Below are 12,492 nucleotides of genomic sequence, written 5' to 3' on the forward strand. Positions count from 1 at the left end.
TGGCAACACCCTTTTTGGGTCTTGGGGACCTTGACTATACACCAGAACATGCGGTGTATATCTAATCCTTGTGGAAGTGTTGTTTACATGTTCTTTGGTCCGTATGTGATGAATTTTGCTGGATTTTCCTTCTGAAGTTATTTATGGACCTCTAGTGAATCATCTAGAACCCAAATTGTGTAAATCTGGTCCTCTTCCTGCTGTGTGTGCCCCTTCTGTTGTGTTTTCTTGGGGTTTGTGTTTGTGGACCCTTATGGAGGACAAAACTCCTTCTGGATCAGGTATGGGATCTTTGGAATCCCATCCCTTATTGATCACAATGGTCAAACAATTATTTACAGTAGGCCTAATCAATGAAGTTTTTTTTAGGGGGAAGAGACAAACTCTCTTACATATTGGATAAAGCTTCGGATCCTACAGATGGAAATTTCAATACTACCAAAACTACCAAGTCATGGTTGGCTACTTAACATGGATTCTACTGTGAGTAATTCCGTCAAGTTTTTAATGTCTTCCAAAAGGATATGGGACACCCTTCATGATATGTATTTAGAAGCCCAGAATGTATTCATAATTTTTTAGACCTCCGACATTAGGAAATTTCAACAAGATTCAAGATCCTTAAAGGAGTATTTTTCAACTCTTTGGGGTATGTGGGATGAGTTGGATCTTTATCATTCTCTTCCTTCCCATTGTACTATGTATTACTAACATGCATGGAAGCAACGTGAAGAAACTAGAATCATGCAGTTCCTTTCTGGTCTCAACCTTGAGTATCATGGTGTTCAAAGATAAATCATTGTCATGGATCATCTCCCTCTTACCGCCATTTATGCCATGTGTCAAAGGGTGACCACATCTTTTGCTTCTCCCTCTGTTTCATCAGATCAATCTGCATATACTGTTGGAGTCTGGTCTTCATTTAGCCATGACTCTAGAGTCCCAACATGGGTTGTTCAGGGACGTGGACGAGAGTTTGGTTCAAGTACCTGGAGCAGGGTTCATGATATCGATCGAGAGTTTGGTTCCAGTACCCGGAGCAGGTTCATGATATCGATCGAGGACGTCGTAGTCGTGGCCGAGGATGTGGACGTGATGGACCTTGCATTTACACTCATTCTGGGGGTACCAACCATATTGTTGATTGATGCTGGGATCTTGTTGGCCGCCCATCTTGGGTGGGTGTATCAGTGGTTGGCGGTGTCTTCACTAGTTCCGAGAAAACTCAAGAGTCATCTGCAGAGAAATCTATCGCAGGTGATTCTGTTCTCTTGTCATGTGAGGCACAATGCCTTAATGCAACTGCATGTACGTGAGGTCCCTGATACTTCCAGAGTCTCTATAGCTCAGTCAAGCACTGCTCTTCTTACATCCTCTACTTCCTGGGTAATTGACTCTGGAGCTACCTCCCACATGACTGGTAAGCCTCATTTGGTTAGCTCCTATTCCCCTTATATCCAGTCACACTATCACGGTTGCTAATGGAAATCAAACTCCTGTATCTGCAACCGGTTCCATCAAGCTTTCTCCTACTATACACTTGTCCTCAGTTGTACATGTATGCAGCTTCCCACTTAATTTATTATCTATTAGCTCTTTTACGAAATCCTTGAATTGTTCAGTAACATTCTTTCCTTCTCACTATGTGTTTTCGGACCTCCAGACGAAGCGGATGATTAGTGAGGGCCATGAAAGTAGAGGAATTTATTTTTTTGATGATATGCCCGTGAAAGCATCTAGAGCAATGTCCTTAGGCAAGGAGTTTTCAGATGGCATTGCCACTTAGGGCATCCATCCTTGTCTAGGTTGAAACTTTTATTTCCCTCCATATTTATATCTAAACCTTTAAATTGTGAAACATGTGAGTTCTCTAAACATAACAGAGATGTGTTCCCTGCTAGCTTATCTGAGAGGAAACCCACACCTTTCGAGTTATTCTTATTACATCCTTTTTGGACATAAATATTTTGCTATATTTATTGATGATTGCACACGAATGACATGGGTTTATCTTCTGAAATCCAAGCATGAAGTTTTTGATATGTTTAAAATTTTCGCAACGAATTGGGTAACCAATTTCAATGCCCCATCAAAGTTTTACACCTTGAGAATAGTGGGGGAGCACATTTCAAATACCTTTTTGTCCTTTTCACAGGAGCATGGTATCTTATCTCGTACATCGTGTCCTCGTACCCCTCAATAAAATGGTGTGGCCGGGCGGAAGAACCATCAACTTCTTGAAGTCACATGTGCTCTTATACTGGGTATGAATCCTCCAAAACAATTCCGGGATGATGCTTTATTGTCATTTTCTTGATAAATTGCATTCCCTCTCGAATATTGTCACACAAGTTCTCATTTGAAATCCTGCACCCACATGACAAACCATTTCCGTTACCTCCTAAAGTTCTTGGGTGTACATGCTTTGTTCAAATTCTTGATGGGAGTAATGGCAAGTTGAGTCCATGAGCCATAAAGTGAGTTTTCTTAGGTTACTCTCAGTCTCAAAAGGGGTATAGGCGTTATAATCCCCTAACCTATAAGAGGTATGTGTCAGCCGATGTCATCTTTTTTGAAGAGATTCCATACTTCTCTGTTGAAGGGAAATCAATGTGCCATCCTCTCACTAATCAGGGGGAGATTACACAACCTGACTCCAACTCCATACCTCTTCCAGTCTTATGTCCTTATGACGATAATGATGATTTATCTCCTCCTCTTGTTTCAAAGCCTATTCTTGTGTATCATCGACGAACTGAACTAAAGCCTTTATGGATCATCCATCTACCATCCCGTCTGCCTCGACTGAAGGTTTAGATATAGGCTCTCTCTCAATCTCATGACGATCTTCCTATTGCCTTTCGTAAGCCTTCCTACTCATGCACGAGCCATTCCATTACTAATTTTGTTTCATATCAGCATTTTTCGCATTCACTCCAATCTTTTACAGCCTCCACATCTTTCTCCACTACCCCATGCAATGTAAAGAAAGCCATGAGCAGCCCCGACCGGACTAAGGCTATGATGGAAGAAATACAGGCACTAGAGAAGAATCATACCTGGGACTTGGTTTCCTTACCTTGGGGAAAACAGACAGTTGGATGTTGATGGGTTTACACTGCCAAGTATCGTCCAGATGGTTCCGTTGACCGCTACAAGGCACGGTTGGTTGCAAAGGGTTTTGCTCAAACATATGATGTGGACTACTTCATGACATTCTCACTGGTGGCCAGACTCAACTCTATCTGTGTGATGTTCTCCTTGGCTGTCAATCTATCCTAGCCTCTGTTTCAACTAGATGTGAAAATTGTGTTCTTACATGATGATCTTGCTGAGGAGGTCTATATGGATCAACCTCCTAGATTCTCCATTCCTCATGGCTCCCATGATTCGTCCTTGGTGTGTCGCTTAAAGAAATTAATTTATGGTCCCAAACAATCTTCGCGTGCCTGGTTCAATAAGTTTAGCCTTGCTCTTCTAGACTTTGGTTTTATTCGCAACCAAGCTGATTATTCTCTATTTATCCGTCGTCGATTAGCATGGACTATGGTTCTGATTGTCTATGTCGATGATATCGTATTGTCTGAAGATGATACTGAAAGGATGGTGGCAGTTAAATCCTTCCTCCAAACTCGATTTGAGATCAAAGATCTTGGAACTCTTCAGTACTTCCTTGGGATTGAGGTTGCTCGATCAAAGTCGAGAGTAGTGCTCTCTCAGAGGGAATATGCCCTTGATTTGATCTCAGAGACAAAAATGCTAGGATGCAAGCCTACCACCACACCTATGAATCCTACTATGAAACTTTGTCCTTGTGATGGCAATCTTCTCTCTGATCCAGGGATGTATTCTCGGTTGGTTGGCCGTCTAATTTATCTCACTATTACCCAGCTGGATCTCTCTTATGCCATTGGTGTCGTTAGCTAGTTCATGCATACCCCCCTGTACTACACATTTAACAGTGGTGTATCGAATACTTCGATACCTCTAGTCTTCTCCTGGTAAAGGATTGTTGTTTCAGAAGCATGGTCATCTTCGCCTCTCTAGCTACTTTGATGTTGACTGTGCTGGAAGTTTGTATGATCGATGGTCTACCTCCGACTACTGCACATTTGTTGGTGACAATTTTGTTACATGGCAGTTGTTGCGCGTTCTTCTGCTGAAGCCGAATATAGGGCAATGGCCTATGCAACCTGTGAAATTGCATGGCTTCGAACTCTCTTTCAATAACTTGGCTATGATCCTCCAAGTCCATTCCTTTGTACCGCGACAATGAGGCTGCCATTCACATTGCCAGCAATCCTGTGTTTCATGAACGCACAAAGCACATTGAGATTGACTATCACTTCATTTGAAAAAATGTTTCTAACAAGGAGATTGCCACTCCCTTTGTTCGTTCCGGGGAATAGTTGGCCATTGTGATTACCATGTTTCTTAGTAGGAATGTTCTTCTACAAATTACAGACAAGTTGGGCATGATCAACATCTATGCTCCCAACTTTAGGGAGAGTGTAGGAAAGCTACATCGTGTAAACATACATTTTGTACTTAGTGTATGTATTAGGTGTGTGAGTGTGCATAGTGTTGTGTGCTCTCTTAGAGCATGTATATCTGTTTCTAGTGATATAACCCTAACAAACACAAGGAAGCTCGCTCTCTCTCTCTCTCTCTCTCTCTCTCTCTCTCCCCTCTTTCTTTCATCACTTTTCTTTCTTCCTCTCCTAAAACCAACTGAAAACACATCAAGAAAAAAGTTACAGCTCATAGATGGTAGATATATGTTCGAACAACAATAATTTTTCATTTCCTCACTGATTTTTTACAAAATAAAAAATTTAAAAATTGCCAAAAATGGATAAAAATACGTTAAAAATAAAATTTCAGCTTATAAAATGTAAATATATGTTCAAGAACTTGAATCAATTGTTAAACAACAAAAATCCATTATTTCCCCAACAAAGTTATGAAAAAAAATTGAAAATTGCCTTAAAAAGGGTAAAAAATGGCCCAAAAACTTAAAAATAAATTAAAATCCAGCAGCAATAGTAAATCTATGTTAAACAGAAAACATAAGTTTATCTAAGATCTATCATTCGATTAACTCCCCTAAACTTTGGGGGAAAAAAGTGCAAAAAATGGCCTGAAAATACAAAAAAGAAACTATCGTAACTCGTAAGTTGTTTTTTTAAAGCAATGCTTTGTGAAATTTGTATTAAAACATTCTTCATACATCATTACTTACTTTAAGAAAGTTCTTTTAAAAAGATGAAAACTACAAACTACTCATATAAAAAAAAATGCAACAATCCCCAAATTGAACACAAATTATGCATAATTTGATTGATTTGAGTTAAGGCCCTGATTCAACATGATTACAGCAAAAATAAAAATAATAAGAAAAGTTTTTTACCTTTTTTTTTTTTTTCCCAAATTGGGCACGTGGCCTTCAATCCTTTGATTTGATGCAAAAAAAAAAAAAAACAAAAACAAAAACAAAAAACAAAAAACAAAACAAAAAAAACACTTGTATTGATCTTCGAAATAGCTGTAGATCTGGTCGTAAATGAGCCTAAAACAAACTTTGACCTAAAGAAATTCGAATGGAGAAGAAAGAGGGGAAAAAGTGGAAAACAAGAGTTATTGATCCTTTGATTCGATGCAAAACAAACTTGTATTGATCTTCGAAATAGCTGTAGATCTGGTTGGAAATGAGGCTGAAACAATCTTTGACCTGAAGAAATTTGAATGGAGAAGGCAGATGGGAGAAAATCGAAAACAAGAGTTGGTTGGGGCTTTTTAAGCCCATGTTGATCTGACTGATACGCACACGGATGGTGTATCGGTGCCGATGTGGAATGATTTTTTTTAAAAGACGGGCCGATACGGACCTGTATTGCGTATCGTACTGTGCCAATACGGATATGATATGGCCATATCGGCCCATACAATACCAATACATTCAAATCCGCGATACACACAACACATTTGCAGGATAAGATTTGGCCGCATGTTTCAAATTGAAAATTAATATATGCGTCTCATTTTTAAAAATTTAGGAAGGGGGAAAGATTCTGACACCCAAAGCCGACCACAGTTTGTTGGGATAAGGCTTCGTAATTATGGTTAACAAAAATGAGATAAACCAATGTTTAAGCAGCAACCAAACATGGCCTAAGATGATGGTGATGAAGGCTTCCGGCAAAGTGTGCAAAGATTTCTCACCATCAAATGCTAGTTGGCAAGAATCCTAACTCCTAATGTGTACTTGAAAATTAATGTCTAAAATGATTATAGATTCCAGCCAATAATCTTTAAACAGTGGAAGGTAGTGTTAACAACTCTTTGTGCTCCATGCATTAACATACCTGGTTTTCTCTAATGTAGGAGAGTCGACAAATGTTAAACATTGGGAATGAGTGCTATAGGAAAAAGGATAAGATGAGAGATGCTCTAGTTCTCTTAGAGCCCTGTAAGTTAATAGTTGCTTCAGACCACTTGGGCAGTTTAACCAATTGATTTGAACTGTCCATTGAATCCAAAACAGAATTCAAGGGTAATCCTACAGCCATCACACTGATTGGATGATCCGATTCATCTTTGAATTGGCCTTCTTTTTCTGCCATCCTTGTTCCAAGTGATGGATGTGATGACTATGATTGCCTGACAAAAGTGATTCCTTAAAATCATAACTGATCCACGATGGGCCCTAACAAATAGACAGATTAAATTATTGATTGGACCTACTTTTGGGTAATCAATCTTTACCGTCCATATTGAAGACTATTGAAGATGTTTAACATTGTCATGCGATGTTTGCATGGTAGCCCATGAAATGTGAAATGTATGTTGGATCCAATGAAAGTCTAGATCAATGGATTGGACTGTTTAAAATTAAATGTCTAAATGCAGCAAGGAGCATTGTGACTTAAAGAGTGTTCAAAGGGCACTTGAGCATTGCTGAAATATAATGGTTATATATTTGGCCCTGTTTGGTAGATGCCTAAAAATGAATTCATCTCATTTCTTTAACAGTAAGTGTGTATTGGAGATCTTGATCCCTAATACATTAGAGATCAAGATCTCTAATACAAAATTACAATTGACTAACATGAGATGAGCTCATTTTTAGGTTTCTACCAAACAGGGCCTTACTATTTTAAAGGTATTTTAGTAAATTTTTATTTACTAATATAATTATACTTTGGTGGGATTTTAAATATCATTTTAGATGCCGAGTTCCCTGTTTTTTATCAACATGGAACTTTCCTGTTTGGTTCCTAATCTGTAAATTTGGGGCTCATCACTAGTTCATCCATGCCATTGATCTGATGCCTGCCATCATGGATGAAACATGAAAAAAAAAAAAATCTCCCAAATTGGAAGATCCTAACTACCAAATCTTTTTCTCCATTGAATGTAGACTGTTAGTGCATTTCTTTTTAAACGTGTTTTGACATCCCTAAAACGTGATCTGATGCCCGCCATCATGGATGAAACATGAAAAAAAAATCTCCCAAATTGGAAGATCCTAACTACCAAATCTTTTTCTCCATTGAATGTAGACTGTTAGTGCATTTCTTTTTAAATGTGTTTTGACATGCCTAAAATGGAAAGGTTAGTCAACCAAATGAAGAGATTTTTCGGGCATGGTTCATCCAGGATGGGGCCATCTGATCAATCTACCATGGGCTTCACATGTACAGGTTAGTACCAAACAGGGAAGTTCTCTGTTCATTACAAACAGCAAACTCAGCCTCTAATTTCCAGCTTGGTTGGAATTTTTATTTTTTTTAGAAGGATGATGATTGCGACATTTTTTCAAAATTTTGAAGAGGACTTGTAGCTTTCCCTAATTTTATGGCAATTAAGATAATTTCCACCATTAGCTTATTTCAGCTTGCCGTTATTTACCAAAGTGGATGAAATTGATTCTAGACTAAAAGACTATAGGACTGAAATCTGAAATTGGTGGTTTCATGAATTGGCTTAACAAACAGCTGTACAAATACAAGGGTGCAAGGGCACAGGGTACAGGAAATTCATATCTATCACGCACTTATTAGATAATATAAAATCTCATTTGACTTCAGGTTCGACCCCCTATTACATTACCTAGTGGAGTGGGGAAAAAACCACTGTCAAATCATAAAACATACAATCCAGTTTTTACCATATCCATCTACTCTCAAATAGAAAAACCACAAAAAAAATGTCGAATGAATAACTGCATTTTCCAGACAAACATCAACAGCAACCACTAGTCTGAAAGTCTAACATCTTCCCGTTTTTTCTTTCTTTGTTTTGTTTTGTTTTGTTTTGTTTTTTTTAAATTTTTTAAATTAATTAATTAATTTATTATTATTATTATTATTTTATGGTTTGATAATTCACCCATCACATGAAGGGGAAGCAGAACGTCAGACTTACATGTACAATTCAGCACCCTTGGGCTTGCGTTGGATGATCACCTCAATCTTCTCTAGCACCTGAGGCATCAGCAAAGGAATGACATCATTGGCCTTCGTGTTCTCCTGAACCTGGTTCTCGTTTGTAGCACCAGTAATGACTAATGAGACATCTGGATTTGATGTACACCAAGCAATTGCAAGTTGAGATAAAGGCATTATGAGCTCATCCACAGTGGGTGGAAGTCTTTTAACTTTTTTCCGTACTTCATCCACCGGTGATCTGCTTGCAAGATTCTTGTAGTTGGGAGTGTTGATGGTGGAAATATCAAGTCTAAGTTGTTCAATATTTATGTGATGGATTGAAGAGTTGTGACTGAGAATTTGATTTGAAGAGATGGAAAAAGAGGAACTGTTTCACTCTCCTCTACTTCTACCTTTTTTTCACCACCCATCCCTTTTCACTTCTCAATTCTTCCCCGCCAGATCTTCCCTGTCTTCAAAGGCCATCAAGTGACAGAGTCCCAACACCCAAGGTAACATTACCTAACACTTAATACACTTCATACTCAAGGGTGGTGATGCATCGGATGACTTGCCCTAGTCTTCAGTTCAGTACCCATTTTGGCACACTAACGAAGAATTTAGTATGTTGTGTTTTCAGTCAATTGGCTCTATCTTGGTATCGATTCCCTTGTGGGGGTGGCTAACAGTGATGTGTGAACTGACAGTGGGTGTACTAACAGGCTAACAAAAAAAAAAAGTCAATTGGCTCTAGCAGCATGCTTAGGATGAAACCCACGGAAGGCCTGCAATCTAGTCTCCTTTTTTTAAAAAATTTAATAAAATCCGTGGACCATGTAACATGCAGCTTACTTTTTTTTTTCATCAATGGGCTCCAGCAACAGGTACTTTTTTGTTTCCTTGTGAGACTAATGATTGGCGACAACAATTACTTATATTTGCGACTGGTTGGACCATTATGGTTGCATGATTGGAGGACTTTCCCCACCAAATGTAGACCATAGATCAGTCCTTTCTTAAGTGTCCATTTGTTCTTTTTTAAATGTCCATGTATAGTACTTTATATCCTCCACCACGATGGGATTTAACCATTATCAGTGAAAAGTTAGGCTCAAAGGCATTAATGGATTGGATCTCTTATGGATGCCCAAACGGAAGAATCCTCACTGATGACTCAACCATTGAAAATTAAAGTTTGAAGTCCTGATGCATTCTTTCATAATGATCAAGCTGATACTGAGATGGCATGAATTAAGGGTGTAGATGGGCCAGGTTGGGTTAGTTGGAGTGAGCTCAAGACTCGACCCATTTATTTATTGAATCTAGATTTCAGCCAATAACCCGGTGCTTTAGAAAAATATCATTAAATCATCAGCAAAGAGAAGATGGGAAATGGTCATCCCTACTTTAGAAAGGGAAGATCTAATAAAACCATTGTTACGCTATTTAAAAAGTATAGCAGAAAACATTTCCATAACAATAGAGAATAGAAATGGAGACAAAGGATCTCCTTGATGAAAACCCCTATTGCTTTTAAAGAAATCATAAACTTCTCCATTAACTAAAAATAAAGAGAAGGATATGAAACGGAGGCCTTAATTCACTTTATTCATTAATTAGGAAAATTCATTACTTCAAGAGATTTAAAAAGAAGCTCTCAACTAACACTATCAGAGGCCTTATAAGGGTCAACCTTAATACACATCCTAGCAGGCCTAGAATCGAGATGAGTCCCATGAATAAGATCATGACCGAGAAGATATTATTTGAGATCTCTCCCAGGAATAAAAGCAGATTGAAATATCCTTGGCAAAGTGTAGGCATTTTTCATTTCTTTCCTTTTTTTTTTTTTTTAATCATCTTTTCTTTTCTGTATTGAGGGGTTTCCTCCTCTTTCTTTATATTTTTTGGGTGTCTGTCCTTGGCTGGTAATAAGATAGTTTTTCATTGTACCTTAGAAAGAAAAAATAAAATAAAATCCTGATGTTTCGGTAGATGGGTTGGGTCCAACTCCAAATGAGCTAGGTTTGGTCTGGTGTAGGCTAGGAGGTTGCACATCAGTGTTGTTTATCTATGAGTTTGGTTCAATCCGGTGTAAGTCGTGTTTGTTCCGATTTCTAATTCCATATTCAGAATGAATTTCTATTAAGCATCCAATTGCATATTTTCTTTAGATATATTTTTTTAAAAATAATAATAAATTAATTAATTAATTTTCAGAGTTTAGTCAATTGCCTGAGTTACATTTATTCAATAAATCAAGTTTCAATTCAATCTAACCATTTAAAAGTTAGGGACCAATTTTAAGAGATTTTATGCCCAATCTACTTGATAACCAGAGCAGCAATTTTGACAGAGACCTGAACCATCGGACACAATTTCAGTAGACCCAGTCCGATGGCCATTTCGGTCAACCCCGACTCTGCACCCCTATCTGCTCCATTGGCCAAAGAACAAGCATGCATGGGGAATGCTAACATCCCCTACTTCACCATATGTTAACACCACCCATAGGAACCCATCATCATTCCGGGCAGCTAAATCATTTCATACCATTGTCGGTGATCAAGATGCAAAAAGTCAAAATCACTTACATGATCCTAACCTTTCAATCAACAGCATGGAAAATGGATGGTCAAGATTGAGGGAAGAAAATAAGTCCACTCATCATTGGAAACATCTAATCAAATCATGGATTGCTTGCTTGTGATTCTAGAAAACTTTGGTTATAAGGTGCTAACCATCCAACCTATAGCTTGTAAAATGCTGACACAGTCGTAACAAAATGGCAAATTTTCGAGGCTTGAGATTATATGATCTACGTCTCCTTCTTTAACCACTGTCTAGATCGATGATAGATTGTCCAATGTGTATGGAAAATTCGTGGTGGTCCCTCAGTAGTGGACGGTCCACATTAGTGATTACATCTAGTATACTCAATATGGACCATCCATATCCCAAACCACTGGTCTGATTGTTAGGATGGATCATCTAATCAGAGTGATTTGTGAGGATGCGGCTATCAGTACCGACATCATGGACAGTGCCCATCAATGCTTAGACCTTTTCTAGTGTACTCAATACGGACCGTCTACTCTCTTAATACCAATCGGTTGGTTAAAATCGTCCAATCAAAGTGATTTGAGATGACTTGGCAATCATGGTAGACCCCACATGATGTACGGTGTGTGTGTGTGTGTATCAATGATCAGACATTTTCTAATGTAATCAGCACGGATCATCGGTTTCCATATCCATTGATCAGGAACACCAGATCAAAGTCACTTGAAAGGGATGGGCAATCAATGGTGGGCCCCACATGATAGATAGTCTATATTTATGTTCATATATTTTCTACCATAATCAATTTGGATCATCCATTTCTATAGACATTGATCAAACAGTCAGGATCATCCAATTAAAAAAAAGATTTGAGAATATGGCCATAGGGTGGCCCCCACATGATGGATGGTTCATACCAACATAGAACCTTTTCTAGTATAATCCATACATATCATCCATTTCCATAGCCATTGATCCTTGGCCAGGATTATCCTGTCAAACTATTTGAAAGGGATGGACCATCAAGGTTAACCCCTTTCAAAGGATGGATGGTCTATAGCAATGAACTCTAAGCAACTACTAAACCTTGATGCATATTCTCTCTAGGCTGTGGCCAGAGGTGGTTGTTAGTTCAAATTACAGAGATGTAGAAAATAAAAAGAAAACTACTAAACAAAGCTTAAAAGAGATAAATATTGAGAGAGTTGAGGCACGCTAATGTCGCTGCCTTAAAGATAGATTTGCCCCACACGGAATGGATCTTTAATACATTAGGTCTCAGCAGCTTTGTCCCCAGGATATAACAACTCTTCTTAAAGATTGATGGCCTAGATCAAGTGCACATATGACCATAACCGCTAGAGGCCTTAGCGCTCTTCTAATTTGCCCATGGGAAAAGAAGTGGAGAAGAACCAGAGAACAGAGGAGATTTTTTTATTTTTTATTGTTTAGATGAAATGGGAAAACAAAGTGTGGAACGCAGCCCCACAAAGTGGGCCAT

At 38.4% G+C, this 12,492-nt stretch overlaps 1 protein-coding gene across 9 annotated transcripts in view; it reads left to right on the plus strand.

Moving 5' to 3' along the window:
* The window catches only part of LOC131239955 (BTB/POZ domain-containing protein At5g60050), a 30,033-nt gene extending 20,801 nt beyond the window's left edge, over nt 1–9,232 (plus strand). For 5 of the 9 annotated variants that reach the window (XR_009168528.1, XR_009168527.1, XR_009168531.1 and 2 more), the window contains one exon: nt 8,405–9,232. The gene's annotated coding sequence lies outside the window, so the exon portion shown is untranslated. Of the gene's footprint in view, nt 1–2,155; nt 4,426–8,404 lie in introns of those variants that run through there. The other 4 variants (XR_009168524.1, XR_009168525.1, XM_058237917.1 and 1 more) reach the window with 4 other exon arrangements.
* Nucleotides 9,233–12,492: the final 3,260 nt, after the last annotated feature.

Source organism: Magnolia sinica, chromosome 3, assembly GCF_029962835.1.
Source record: "Magnolia sinica isolate HGM2019 chromosome 3, MsV1, whole genome shotgun sequence".
Taxonomy (NCBI): Eukaryota; Viridiplantae; Streptophyta; class Magnoliopsida; order Magnoliales; family Magnoliaceae; genus Magnolia; species Magnolia sinica.